Source organism: Hetaerina americana, unplaced genomic scaffold (assembly GCF_022747635.1).
Source record: "Hetaerina americana unplaced genomic scaffold, ioHetAmer1.1.p SCAF_35, whole genome shotgun sequence".
In the NCBI taxonomy this organism is placed as follows: domain Eukaryota; kingdom Metazoa; phylum Arthropoda; class Insecta; order Odonata; family Calopterygidae; genus Hetaerina; species Hetaerina americana.
In genome coordinates this window covers 2,123,493-2,139,384 of record NW_027286930.1, presented here as the reverse complement: position 1 = coordinate 2,139,384, position 15,892 = coordinate 2,123,493, and the positions used below count along the sequence as shown (strand labels likewise).

Here is a 15,892-nt window from a genome sequence, read left to right as displayed (position 1 = left end):
TTCCCGTAAAGAGGCTCATGAAATGAAGTGCGAATTCAAAACGGTCTCTTTAACACGACAGAAACACACTGGTAAAAAATCCGCATGTTTTAGGCACATTCACAGATGACATCTTACCTAATGCGTCCAATATCACACAAAAATTAACATATTCTTCAAAATTATCAACAGTGCTTCGTTTAATTGGACAAATAAATTTTCGGCCGCTATTTAAGTGTTGGCTAGTTTGTCGCATTTTTTAGATTACCGTTAAATTGAAATTGGTAGCGTGCCTGGAACCAAGTAATTAGTGATCTAGCTGTATGGTAAAAATAGTTTTTCATCAGTTGGTACATGGATTGCATAAGCACAAAATGCCCGTCGCCAGAACTGACATTGCCACTTTATACTTTAAATCCATTATTGTCTTTCACAGAACCGGGAGATGCCGTGACAGTAACTTCAACGGATTCATACGCTTATGTGCATTCAAATGCATCAAATTTTAGTGAGCTTACCTTCACCGGGATTACTGTCTTTGTGTTTCCTAAGAGATTACGCGGAAAACGCTCTCTAGATGGAAGTCTTATCTTTGCTAACCTTACGCAAGCCTTATGTTCTATCATTAGAGCACTCGAGCAAAAAACTATTAAATATACGAGGTGAAACCCGCAATGAAATCCAGTGAGTCGGTTACCTTTTTAAACATCGATCTGCCAAATATTTCAGCAGCTACTTAAAGGCATTTCTAAAAGTACTACTCACCGATTAACCAGCGATTGAATTGTCATATCTGCAGCTTGTTGGAATAAATATTTGCCCGAAACTCGTAATGCCCAGATAATACAGAAGAAAAATTAAGTGAACATTTACATTCAGTAATCTTCTCAATCTTAAGCTAATGTTCATACATGATTGTTTTGTCTGCCATGGGTTACCTCACTGGAATCCGCGATTCATACACTGTTAACATGGTTGTAGAGAAAGTGCGCTAACCTTCCCCTCCCACTGGGACTGGTATACCTGTTATCAATACTGCGTACACACTTATGGCAGCGGGGTACTAACCAGAAAAATTACGATAAATAGTGCAGAAATGCATGTCTTACTCACGAAAAACATATAATGTACGCAATTACATTAAAGTTGGGATAGTTTCAACACAAATTCACCAAAGCGCCTTTGTTTACACCATATTAATTAAACTGTCAAGTCAAAATCTCAACATCTCACATTTTCAAAAATTAGCGCATCAAAACTAGCCCAAATGATTTTCGCGCAGGCTTCACAAATTGATACGAACCTAAGAGTGCTTAAAAATTGAGTATTCGCAAAATACCTGTTTAGGAACAACGCGTGAATGGGTGCTACATATTTTTTTCATATATCGCCGTCAATTCATGGACCAAAGTGATACATTGACTTGTGCAGTCACGACCCTGGTTCCTTAAAAGGGAGGGTCTCTGGTTATCGGACAAAATGATACTTAAATTGGGTTGCATTGAAAAATGTTTAACAGTCCGAAGCCATTTTCCTTTATCTAGCCCGGAAGCCGTCGATAATGGGAGACAAAGGTAGGGAATGTTTGAACACCCCATATAAGTTGTCTCAAGAATGACCAATGTGGGATATACAAAAGTTATTTCAGGAGATGATTTTCCTTGTGCGCTCGTATGTGTCTCTCTACCAACTTTTATGGGAGCAAAAATTCTGATCCCCACCCTTGCTACATTATGCAGCAAGCCGTGTATCCTCAGTCAAAAGAAAATCATATGAATTTAGCTTCTTCTCCGGAACTCGTATTTTAGAAAGTAATGAAAGCAAAATCACAACTCTCCCCAATCACATAAAAATTACAACATTAAAATGGGAAAGCGATTATCATGAAAATTGAAATTCAAAACTTATCTCAAAGGGTAACTTTCCTAACTAATAATAATAATACCAATTCTATTATACATGTTCACTTCAAATGATTACGTTATTTGACAGTTCGCAAGAGCCGAAGAAATTACATATTCTCTATTGATACAAAAAACTTATTTCATTACACTAGGAATGCACAGCATGTCGGTGCATTGCTAGGACAAAATGTGTCGCATTCTGTCCAGTCCAGTACTAGTAGTAAAACTTACCAATTAAAAATGTCTCTATCTCACCACCAAGTACATATAAAGAGTAAAGCCCTGTATCAACGATTATACTACTTGGTGAGACATTGTACTTGTACATTCTCACAATAATTACGCACGCAACATGCCCACCGATGAAAATAAGGTTTTTATGTAAAAAAATAATGGAATCCCTTGTTTTGAAATGAATTTGTCATGAAAGTTATGAGACATGGTAAGACGGAAATTTTTTACCAAGAGTTCGATGGAGTTATAACCATCTCCACCTCTTGCATTGGAAGTGAGCACTCTGCATGGATCGGCGTATTAGTTAAAATGGATAAGGGTAGGTTAGCATAATTCCAGAAAACTATCAGCTAATGCTCGCACATGAAATAATTCTGGAAATCGAATAATTTTACCCATTCATACGTCTCTGAAATGCCAAAAATGCACCACAATTGGGCGGTGGAACTTCAGCATAGAAGAAAGGTCACCACGCAAAAATAAATACAAACTTATACATGGTGGATATTTTCTCAATACCCACCATATATATTTCACCTTTAACCTGCATTTTCTATACGCTGCCACCAAAGTATTAAGAATAATGAGCATGAAAGACAAGTTGAATTAATATTTACTGAGTCCATTGTTGACAGCGGTCATTTCTGGTAGACGGGGAGAGGACAGGAGGAGAGAATACCTTCCATGTTGAAATATGTGTACTGCCATCTTTCAAGTCGGGCGATAAATATTTTCGCCTTGGGGTAAATATTTACGGGACCAGATCCACGGTGCCGATTATAATTTTTCAACTTCGTAACACAGTTGCTATGAGGTCACTGACATTACTGTGTTTCTTCTGAAATTTCCCAAACACCACCCTCATGCCCATTATGCGTAACGCCAGTCACAGAAAATAAAAGAATCACGTTAAGTTGGAGAAAATGAGCGAAAAGGGCTTATCCACAACTACATTTCACAATTACTAAAACTAATGCGTCCATTCGAGGGTCAGATATACCATCTAATAAAGGCAAAAACTCCCGGATTCACGTTATGGGAGTCACTATTATCACAGCAACAATACACGATATTTTAATCCAAAATTATATTACAACTCCTGACACGAATAAGAGTGTGTATTTTTAAATGAGATATTTGTACTTGGAGAACACATGCTCTGTACTACGATTCACACATTTGTCAAGTACATATTACAATTAAGAGGAACTATTTCTACTCTGCCCACCAAAGGGATTCAAGTTCTTAGTAAATCACATCTTCAATAAACAAAACCAATTAACAACGAGGTGCGAACGACGCAAATAACATAATTTACTTTGTGAGACCCATTGTTGGATTGGTAGCACGCACCTGAGATATTCAAAATGAATGACAGTATTAAAAATTCCATCAATATGAAGGCAAATTCACGCACGCACGCCAAACTATGGTTTGAGGGAGACTAAAAAATATTTTTTACACTGAACTAATCATAATTCACGCATGATAGTATTATAAAAATAACACTAAAATCAATAAAATAACCCTGGACAACTAAGGGTGCTATTCTGAAAGAATAAAAACTTTTTAAGAATACCAAAATCACACAAATGAGCAAAATGTGTCCAAATAGTCGTGCCTAACTTTTCGGTAGTGCCACTTTAAAGAACCATCAAAGTATACCATCGGTAAATGACGAGCAAATACAATGAGACTCGGGGACTAAAATTGTAAACTACTTAAAAATATTTTGGGGGATCATAAGCTACGTAAATTCTCCTTCAACTTTTTTAACGCGGTATCAGCATAAGGAGAAATAATTTTAGCATATTGAGAAGGAAAAAAGGGCGATAAAATGATAAAAATCAAGGAGATATCACCCATTAATTACTACTCCACACTTGGCATCGAACGCCATGAGGAAATGGACCGTGGTTGGAAGCGCATGAACTTGGTGCTGCGCAACATCGCATTTTTTCACGCCTCGATCGGCAACAGCTGAAACGAGGAAACTGGGTGCCGCGGATGGAAACTTCCAGCGCAAGGATGCAATCGTCAGCTGAAGCTCTCGTGAACCGCCCAATCACCTCCTCTTCACCAGGCGAGGACTTCGCCGCGCCACACTCGTGGGAGGCATGCCAGGGGCGGGGGTGGGGGCCAAGGACGCACGGCCGAGACGTGAGGTTTCTACCAATAAAGACTGGGCCTTCGGAAAGAAATTGTTAAGTGGTTCGGGAAGGAGAATATGAATATCTATGATTATGCGATTACAATTATAATAAAATGTTTAAGGTGATTCATAATTAATTTTTCGTTTCGACGAAATTTCCAGATTTCCCAAAAAATATCCGACATCGGGGAAGATACGCAAGATTGGAATGTTTGGTAGCATTCATTAAATTAAACGTTTCAGAAATTTTGCTGCACGTTCACGGAATAAATTGTTTTCCCTACCATACAAAGCTGATACAAATGGAATAATAAAATCGACAAGGTATAGTAATTCATAGTATTTTAACTCCAACGTTTAACGTATGGAAATGCAAAATGTCAACCTCTACTACCCCCTTGTAAAATTAAGAATTAACCTGGGTAATTCGAAAAGTTCTCGGAATGGAACCGAAATAAACGACTTATCTCAGTGAAACTTTTTTTTATTTTTCAATGTTGTCTCCCCGTACACAAATGAACTTGGTCCAGCGATGTTACGATGTCCCACCTCGAAAATTAGATCCCTTCATGCCTGCAAAATACCCGTTTACTTCGGTAGTTAGTTCTTTTTTTAAAGAGAATCTCCGTGACAATGTGGCAACAATTCGTATCTAAGTTCACGTATTCTTGCCATGGCAACGACACTTAGCAGGCATTATCTGGATGAAAGATGAATTCCTTCCTCGCCAAACTTAGCCACTAGGCAGCAGTTGAATATGAAGGAGCAGTCCCCCAGTGTTCTGAAAGTCGGCATGAATTTTCTTCGCTATCATACCTTTCTTTACGAAATTTAATCATTGCTCAAATCTCAATTTTTTCCATTTTCAGAAATAACTAGACGGGAACAAGGACAGTGAGGCGATCGTACCACTGATCTCTTCCCATAGCACAGGCGCATTTCGTGTTAATTCATATAGGATTACCTATTATTACGCAGGAAACTCGTTTCGCCAACGCTAATACCTGGTGGTGATTCCGAGAACCTTTCTAACTACCCTCGTACATCAAGAACTCGATTTAAGATTTCGAATACATTCGTATGACTTGCGTATACCATGTAACGCACGCGTAAGGAGTTCGATTTCCGCCTCAGAATTGAATGTCACGATAACAATTGAGGCCCCCAATATGCACAGGAAGTTCGTATGGTGTATGTACGGTGAGGGAAGATCCCAGCCGTTGTAGAAAATCAACCCGTAGCATCACCACATCGATAAGTCGCATGGCAATTTCATGGTTCTATACGACATGAAAAGCGTTACCTATACCAACTAGCAACTTCAACAATAATTTTTAGTTACTTGAGCGATTGATTACCGATGGAGATCTTTCGCACACATTTTTCCATATCACATATTTGAAAGTATAACTCGAACATGTATTTCTCTTCCAAACTCCAGGAAACGTTCCCATTGGCGAGAAATTTTACCTTGATGCGTCACCCTGTTTCACTTAATACATCCTCATTGTCAGTATTTCGGAGGTTTCCGTGAGAAAAAATCAAGCGCTGTTTCATCGAAGCAGGAAGCTTGATAATAATTTCCAAGTTGGCAACAATGCGACATCAGCATGAAATGAGTAACCCTGCTTTAGCATGCTACTCCAGATGGTACGCATCGAAGAGTGCTACATACATGCAAGTCAATTAGTCACTTCGCGAGTCCCTTAAATTACGTAAGACTTAGGGGGGTCGGCATTTCATTGCTTCCTTAGGGAGGGTTAGGTTCCGGAGGTATCTAGCGTATTGTTTATTATTGCATTCTTTTATCCTTAGCTGCTCTATAAGAATTTTAATAACCTTGATCGACGAAGGTAATACCATGCAGACCGCCATTGATGAAACTGCCGTCTCAGAACCATTTAAGAAATTTTAAAACCTTCCCGACTCGGTTTCATTTCACTGTAGATGTTCTGATGCAACTAAATTACTGAACAGCAAAAATACATCTACAAAAGAAAATGGCCCTTAGCCACAGGCAAAAATAATTTTTTGAGGATATCTTCAGGACACCTAAACATTTGGTTAGAAGATAAATTGTGTTCAATACTTTTGATAAGGATGATGACTCAATACTTATGATGGAAATACTTGGTTCTACTTGACAATTTTATATTGCGACATATTTCGTGTTTTTCGTCTTTACGGGTTAAAACTGAGTTATTCCAATGAAATGCTTCAATATTAGTACCAACAGCTTCTGTAGTTAACGATATCTAGTATATTTTAATATCAACTGCACGGTAGTTATCAAGATACAGTCCAGGATTTGAGGGCGTGTGGTGGCCAAATCTTTGAAGTAACCTCCCCCGTATATATTTCCGTATTTCCCTTAAAATAGTGCACGTTAGTTTGCCGTAACTTGATGCATTGCTAAGTGAAATAATTCGAAATTTGAGAAATATTCAGTTTTTCTGTTTCACAATTCTTCCAAAAGCGACCAGTTTCATCGCTAATTCATGCCTCACATGCAGGATCTCAGTAAATATACGCCTAAGTCACGCATTGTGAATGCAGGATGCAATGTAAAGTTATATCGAAAAATAAAATATTTGGGCAATATCACATCTTTCGTTAACTTTACAGTGCGATACGTGGTAGTCAAGTGGGTAGATCGCTTAGCTGCTTACCGGAGGACCCTGGCCCGAGTCTGGTTGACAGTTCTGGGAACCCTCGGATTCATTCAATGTGTGATTTTTCAGAAAGCCAGATCTTCCCGGGACATCATAGGCGGCACAGAGATATGAATTGTCCCCCCGCTCCCCCAACTTCCCTGATGCGTGAATTTCACACGCAATTGGGCTTAGTACTAAGCGAGAACATCGAGGTGGAAATATCGTTTACACTCATTTGGATTGCGATGAATATTTTGCACACACGTAAACAACGCCACTAGTGTGACAGAAGGAATGTAGGGCAAAGAACTTAAGCGGGGACAACATGTTTATGAAGCCGTGAATTTACAACTGATGACGCCACATTGGGTCATTTACTCACAAAAATGAAGACGCAGAATTTAAATAATTCCATATAATAAAAAATCGCATTAAGTATAAGATGCGGAGCGTCTCAAGGCACAAACACTTCTGGGACTTTTTCTCGGAAAAGTAAATGAGAATGCAAATTAATGCAATGTATAAATATCATGTACGTATATACATATAAAAAGAGGAAGACGAATGTAGTCAATTTTACTACATTTGTCACATCACGCATTGGGGAACTGATCCCCATGACACGATTCGCACACCACTGTGGCATTCTTTAAGCATTCCATACCGTATGGGTAACATTAGTTGCTTCGTGAATCCTCTTGCCGCTTCATGCACTTATTACCTTCCTTCGAGTTTGAGCCTGACCACCCAAAAATCAGGCCAAAAAATAAATTCTAGTATGGATTACATGACAAATCGTACGAGGCTGTTTCACAAGTCCATTGTTTCAAATGAGGGGGATTTACATAGTGCGGGTCAATACTTAACAATTATGGTAAATAACACGGATTGACGTTTTTCACTTAATGGTTTTATAACCTGACGATTTTGTATTCAGCACGAAATCTGTTCCCCAAAAATACATCAAATGAGATGTACGAGGTGACTTTTGAGGTGAAATTATTACGGCGGGCCTGAGGAGCCTAAAAACAACGTTTGCGTTTACATCTCATTAGTCCAAACAGTACTCTCTTAGCGCTGAACCAATCGCAGCGAAATCTGAATCCAAAAATTTTAACTTGGCATATACGTACAAGAATAATCATACACGAATTTTATTCCAAAGCGAAAAAATATTATGATTACGCAAGGTATTGCATGGTGATCAGAATCGCAATACCAGAATAATGAGATTATCAATAAGTAGGAAGACTAAGTTAAATATTTGAATTGGGGCAAAAATACAACAGGTGCAATGATTGATTCGCAACAGGTGCAAATGTGGTTTTTGGGATTATTGAGGAGGGATATTGGTGTAATGGTCGGGATATTCGGAGAATAATTGCATTGGCGAAAGAATTTGCTATAAGGGAATTGGTGAAAGTAAGTAAAGGCACAAAGCATAGGCTAATAAAGACTACAACATGGAGAGTGGCAATTTATGGGTCCGAAAACTGATTAACGGCGAGGTTGTACATGTGTATGGTGGAAGAAGGGATAAAGTGGTTGGATGGAATAAGAGGAAGACTAAAAATGGACGGAGGAGATTTTGAAAGGAGGTAGAATGCTACAGTTCGTAATATAAGGTTGCGTAGGCAAAGGAAGAAAATATGCTTTTGGGACGGCATGAAGGCAAGCATAAAGAATGAAGAATTGAAAAAATAAATAGATCAAACAAAGGGAAGTCACGGCGATAGGTAATAGTTACTAGCGACCGCGCAAAACCTATCTCTGAGAGCAGATTTCCTAAGGTTATGCATATAATACAATTAAGCAAAATATACAAAGAAATGGAAATAAATCACTCAGCCATTTAGCTCCGTAAAAGATTAAGAATAAACTATGAGATATACAACCGCCTCCAACTATAACAAAAACTTGACTATCTCACCACTCTTGACCATTTACTAAACTCGACATGATTACAAGTCATGCATACGGCATGCATAAAAGATACCAGTTTAAGGGAGACGAGATAAGCGTAAATAGTGACACTACTTTTGGCGACCCCCACAATGATACTATGAACCAATTAGGCATTGGCGGAGTTCCAGCCAGTCCGTGGAAGTATCTAATGGAGTAACACTTTCAACAGACCTAAAGCCTGTCTCCAGCAATTGTCGATATTCTACCTGCATATACCAGGACTAATACTTACACTACCTAGAATATATGACAGCTCACGTGGTAGTAGTAGTTTCTCTCTGCTGGATAACTTCTCAAAACTGGCAGGAAGGTACTAGAGTCGCTAGGTAAAATAGGATATGCTAGCCGATACAATACAGTGAACCAGCATGCTGGCATGAATCCTGTCAGAAAAAAAATATGTGCAAGCCAAAGGGCGGGCTCATAGTGGCCATCAATGAGAAGGCACGCCATCAAGATCCTAAATCAGAGGTGGGTAAACGGCCTGATGAGTAATTCGCTCCAGCCCACAAATTTATCACGCGATGTCCGTCTAATAGATACCAACTTAACTGGCCTCGCAACGCACACACATGATACGTATTACGTACACCTTTCGCACCTGAGTAGTATGAACAGCCTGAACACACGATATACGTGTCTCTAAGTTTCCCACCTCCGTCCAAAAATATCAATCTTAAAATTTAGACAGTACATTTATTCGAAACCTTACATGTTCATGCGGTAATGGACATACAAACGCCAAATCGGTCACTATTTATATTAAGAACACGATTCAAAACTTCCGGGATAATATCCAAGTTCATTCATAATCTGGCTTTTAGTCACTGGTTGAACAGAATTCAAGGCCGTCGGTGACTATTGAACCCATATATATTTCGTTTCTACGAACAGCTGTTTGGTCGTGATTCCACGTTGGATGTGATAGGTCAATATTTAATGGGTTTGCATACAGTATGGTTAGCCGTACGTAGAATACGCCTATTCCAAACAAATTGTATACTCCCTCGTATTATGAACTGACACTAGAAGGAATGGCTGCGCGTAGCAAACAAGTTGACACCCTCGAAGAAAAGGGTTGAAATGACAATGATGTTACCTTCGCAGGATTTTATTTAAAACCATGATTATGGCTACATAACAATCAAAGCTTTCCTGGCCCAAATTCAAAGTGGGTTTAGGGCATTCAGCCTGGGTACGGTACTCGTCTAAAGAGAGCAATGGTGCCACTAAAACAATCACTCCTGTCGCACTATTTCACACAGTGCAAATGAACGATTTTTTATAACCCCGAAAATTACCCTCTACGTGTAGATGCGTTGCCTCTAAATTAGAACATTTACTCGCCATTATTCGGAAAAGCAACACACTATACAATTAAAGAATATCCATATGACGACAAAAAGGTGTTTCACTGCGATTATACCACAGCCGAACTCTTTGCCGTATAACACAACATCAAGTCTAGTTTAACACATGAATCACAAATAGAAAAAAGAAAATACTCTAATACTAAGCTGTTATACACAAATATGAAACTAATTATAGCCGAGTATTGTTTACTCACCTACTGATTTTTGAGGTACTGGAAGGTGTCACTGAGCTACTCGGCAAATTACTGAGATTTGTTTCTCTCATAAAATTTTCTTAAAGAAGGTTCGACGAGATTTAAAGTAAATTATCTGTCATTCTGAGATATCATGAGTAGAAAATTTCGCAACCGTAAAGAATGCTGAATAACAATCTTCCTATCTGAATTATAAGCAACATTAAGTTAAAGGAAATTTTATGTTTTGTATAAGCCCAATGGACATGACACAGATGTTAAAGCTTTATGAGAATCGTCCAAGAATATGTGTTTAGGATTGTTATGAATCACCCGAGCCACCTATGAGGGTTGATGTATATTGCATGATTCACTTATTGACGGCAACTCCCCCAAGAGGCAAATTTCAAAACTAGTATTGGTAATAATTTTAGATGCGAAAAACACTTTTTTCAAAGAAGACATCAAAAATGAGTGGAGATTGTGTGACCATTAATGTGTGAATTAATAATCTGAATACCTCCCGTTAAGCTTCGACTGGCCAACCAAATTTGTCTTTAATTTTAGCCGAAAATTGAATAAAATAGAAAATGATAGGAAGGGAAGAAACGCTCAAGCTGCTCGCCTCTTTAAGTGAGGATGATTTAAAAAAGGTAGATCCTTAAACATGTCAACCGTAGAGAAAATCAAAGTAGATTTATCATCAATGAATTTTAATATCTATTTGTTTTTCTTCTCTTTCACGTTCTAAGTTTTTGTATTCCTGTATGGATGAACTATGTGGGAGATTAGGGCCAACTTCAGTAGATGTACAATCACAAGCTCGGTATACAATAAACGAGCTCAATGACGTCGTTCATAATGTTAATTCACTCTTTGGTGAATACATTGCTATGGATATGGATAACAATAAGGTTCATTTTATACATAGCATTGACCTTTCTCTATTAAAATCACGAAGCAATCATATTAATTCCAGCTATTTTTATTTTCAGATGCATGAAAAATATCCTTCCTTCGATCAAAATCTTTGCAGTGTGTTTCATTGCTGCGTTTCCACCCGAAAAAATGAAATCTTCCCTTACGTGAATGTTGGGAAACTAAGTGAAACGGATCATTTATTGAATGATTACGACTGGAGACTAAAGGTAGGAAACTTTCACTGATTCATATGGATGGTGTTGGTAGTTGCGTTGTATTTTTATTGGAATTTTAATTTGAACTGGACTGGTTACAAGCGTCAAGTGCTAACATATTAGATAGATAACTAGAATTATTATGAGCTGCATATCGTAGAGGGTTGAACTACTGACAGAAGGGCCCGGGTTTGGTCCCTGGGGACGCCGCAGGGAACCTTCAAATTCACCCAAACTTTGTGGTTTGTCGAGTAGCATATCTGTTTGGGAAACCATAGGCGGCTCGGGGAAGTGAACTGAGCCTGTTTACCTTGATATGTGGATTTTCCACGCCATTGGGCTTAGTAGGTGGTGTACTCTACCTTCCGATCCGTGGGTTGACAACCGTAGTGGTATACCATAGTTCCTTTATAATATGTGCAGAGTAATTATTGTAAAACCTCGTATGTGGGTGCATACATTACGACGGAGGGATTATTTTTATAGAACGATTATGTTTTTAAAATGTATATCTCTGAATAGACCTAAAATCATGTTGATATAGTGTTGGAGTATTGAGTGTCATTTTATGTGGGTGTCCAAAGTAGTAGTGCTTATTGCCAGTCTCATCAAAAGTGGAGTGTGGATTTAGCGAGTTTTATTTTTTGGCGCAAGGAAAAACTTCAAATCGAGGCCACATTTTTGAAACATTAGAGATATTGATACAGTTGACCTTACCCAAAACTTGCCCATTATCCCAGAACCCAATGTTACTGCATAGCATATACAAAAACCTGCATGTGAAGGAATTGTAGAAATATACCACTTTCAAAGTTGTGGTTATTATAGAGTAATGACAATACCTGAATTATTTCTGCAGCGATAATGTTAAAATTCTTGGAAATGGTAAATCATCATGAGTCAACAATAGTAACCATAGCAGCCAGGGTTTCGGGTTTGGTCTAAATGAAAGGTAGAGGATCTGGGGGTGCATCTGAGGGAATTTTACTTGGTGCCCTTAAGCAATGGGGTAGTATGAGATTTGGTACCCATCCAATTATATGTGATTGTAGACTTATAAATATTTGAGAAGGAAAACTGAAAGCTTGAAGATTGAGTTCTGGAGACAATCAATTGAAGTCTTGTGTATGGTTGATGAAGGATTATAATATTAAGAAAAGTCTACATCCTTATGGTAGTAATGGATATTTGTGTGCCTTATTTAAAGGACTTTCAAAGTATTGAATTTATTTTTGGTGCATCAAGCTAGTCATAAGTTATTTTCTCATTTATTCCTTATTGGTGCAGTATAGTCTGTTCTGAAAGGTAAGCGTTTCATAGGCAATATCAAACCAGAAGATTACCTCCAGAATGACCTCGCAGTCAGTTGGAGACATTTGCTCCGCTAAATGTATAACTGCATGATATAATCAACGATTTGCTGTCAGTAATTTATGGAACTAGTTATTAAATTATTTGAATCCACCTTAGTCTTACAAGTACCATGCTTCATGTATAAAGCAATCATTAATGTTCTTAGAATTTTCATCTTCTTTTATTAAATTAAAAATGTGTTCATTCAAAATAACTATTTCAGTGGGTTATCGGAAGCAGCACATTTTCTGCTTTGCATGAGCCGCTTCTTTCCCTGGATTTTTCTCTTCAATCTGGAAAAGGAAATACAACTATAAACTTGGAACTGGACAAAACGGAACTGAAACATTTGATTGAGGCACTTGAGAAAGCCCAGCAAAGTATGTTTAGTCGTTTAATGAGTGCATAATATGTATTGTACTTGATGTTTTAATTTATATAAATGACTGTTGTTGAATGTAAAAATTGTAATAAATTGATAAATAACCATTCTGCTCATCCATGTACTGATAAAATCCAGCGCTTGATATGATAGCAGCAAGATGGCATATTAATGCTTAATAATTCACCTGTGCTAAATGCTAATCAGTGGTAGTTGTAATTCAATTCATAGGTTCCTCAATGACTGAGGTCATTTGTTGGCTAAACGCAAGGTAGAAATGTAACAAATGTGATTCAAAGCTTGAAAGTCAAAATGGTGTGTGCGATGTTTGTCACTTTAAATGTGGTCATGAATTTTGCATTGATTAGCTCTGGCTAGAGTAATTCTTATAATTTATTGGTGAAATATTAAATTGCTATTCGCTTTAGTTTAGGGTGTAACTATCTATGAAAAAAATGTAGGAATTCATAATTAATGTTTGGACATATACTGACAGTGTTGCATTGAAATGTAACCTCTGTTATACGGTGGCTGCCAGATGAGAAGTGAATATTGCTGTGATAATGACTGCTTCAGAAGTCACCTGCCTAAAAGTGTTGGGCTACTTAAGCAATCATTAGTTCATCATAAAGTGTGAAAGGCTTGTGCATGCCAACTAAGGAAGTCAGACTATAAGGCAAGGAAGGAAGTAAGGACTATAAGGCAAAGGCATTTATTCATGGTTTGACATAAAAAGGCAAATCAATTGATCTGCCCATCTAGGGAAGGATCAATTGTTTGGTCCTTGTTATGTTAAACATTTTCTCCTCAGTATCGGATTTCTCCTGTTCTGCCTAATAAAGTTCTGCATATCCATTTTTGTTATCTGTTTCCCTTTCTAGCCCTAGCATTTAAAGGAAGGCCTTAACATTGATGGGAGCGTAAGAGGTAGGTTCCTACCCACAGGACAAATTTTCTCATAATATGCAGGTAGGATACTATGCATGCTCACATCTGTTCCTCTTTTAAGGCCTATTGTCGAATATGCGACCACAGTATGGGATCCCTTTGAAATAGGGCATGTGAAAAAATTAGAAGCAGTGCAAAGGAAGGCTGCCAGGTACGTTTTAGGGCGACATAGGCAGACCGACAGTGTAAGTGACATGCTAGGCTCACTAGGATGGGGGTCACTAAAGAACAGACGGAAGCTGAATAGACTGTGTGCCATTTTTAAAATATTGAAAGCTGACGGAGGCTGGAAAGAACTGAACGAGAGTGTAAATAAGCCATGTTATCTCGGCAGGAATGATCACCCGCTTAAAATCAAATACATGCCCCAAAGGACAAACACCGCCAAGTTTTCGTTCCTAAATATGGGAATCAAAGAGTGGAACCAGCTGCCTGATGAACTCTTTGAGCCCTTACCCAAAAGCATTAAATCATTTAGGCGTGAATGCAAAAGGTATACATGATGGGATTGTTAAATGACACTATTTAATGGCGACTATTTAATGACACTGTGATATGTTTTAAGAATGACTACTGTTTGTTATATCATGTCATTGCCACCCGGCTTATCGCCTAACAGCAATGTATCCCAAATAAATAAATAAAATAAAATAAATAAAATTCTTTATAGAGTTATTGGCAGTTAAACTTTTTGCCCTATGTATATTTTAATAGATATGTATTTCATTTATGAGTATTGTTTGTATTAAAGGTTAGTTTTATGTTCCCAAGCAGCCATTACATATCACTTTCTTACATTACATGCTTCTTAGTTGTTCATAGTTTTTAAATGTCATCCAAGAAGCCTATTTTCTTCCTCTCTCTTCTCTGTTTTCTCAAATTTATGTCCTTTATCGCAACCATTAGCATCCCTCCACTTCTATATGTTTGCACCCACTTTTTTGTATTCTTTGAATTTCACCTATCGATCTCCTCCCTTCTCCTAGCTTATATAAGATAGATTGTTTATGCACTGAATGGTTGAGGCCTTAACTTTGTAGAATTCCATTATTAACTTAGGAGAAAAAACACAATTTTATCTTAGTCCCACTAGTCCTGATGATGTTTATTGTGTAAACGAAACTAGTCGACGAGTAAAGTCTATTCTGTAGAAAAGCAAAGATAAAATTGTGTTTTTTCTCCTAAGTTAGATTGTTTATCTTTAACTTGCCTTAAGATTTTAAGATCTTTAAAGATTAGGTGTTAGATCCATTTTGCATCAATCTCCATATTAAAGTCATTTCAATGAAACAATTTCAGAGTGTAAAAATCATTCTCAAGGCGAATGATTTTTACACTCTGAAATTGTTGCATTGAAATGCACATTAGCGGATGACTCCGTTAAAAGTTACTGTTGCGGCATCTCCCGCAGTGTCTTTGGAATTTGTCCATATTAAAGTCTTTAAATAAATTTTCTACAGCCTCATTTAGTCATTTTCCTCCAAATGCACTATTTTACTTGCTTCAGTTTATTCCCTCTTATTTTAATGTTTAACTTAGTCTACTTTCTTGTAAATCTCATTATTTTGGTCTTATTGTGATTAATCTTAATACTGTAATTTACATAATAATCGTTTAAAGTGCTCAACAATGCACAAGT

The 15,892-nt window shown here is 37.6% G+C and overlaps 1 protein-coding gene and 1 long non-coding RNA gene across 4 annotated transcripts in view; one reads left to right on the top strand and one right to left on the bottom strand.

Annotated features, from left to right (window-relative positions):
* The window catches only part of LOC139691421 (proton-coupled amino acid transporter-like protein pathetic), a 60,588-nt gene extending 49,805 nt beyond the window's left edge, over positions 1-10,783 (bottom strand). For 2 of the 3 annotated variants that reach the window (XM_071589228.1, XM_071589229.1), the window contains exon 1: positions 10,456-10,783. The gene's annotated coding sequence lies outside the window, so the exon portion shown is untranslated. Of the gene's footprint in view, positions 1-6,938; positions 7,020-10,455 lie in introns of those variants that run through there. The other variant, XM_071589231.1, reaches the window with a different exon arrangement.
* An 83-nt stretch (positions 10,784-10,866) lies between these two features.
* LOC139691453 (uncharacterized) lies at positions 10,867-14,160 on the top strand. Its single transcript, XR_011701596.1, has 4 exons — positions 10,867-11,087; positions 11,187-11,348; positions 11,430-11,582; positions 13,147-14,160. It is a non-coding gene; the product is annotated as an uncharacterized lncRNA (long non-coding RNA).
* Positions 14,161-15,892: the final 1,732 nt, after the last annotated feature.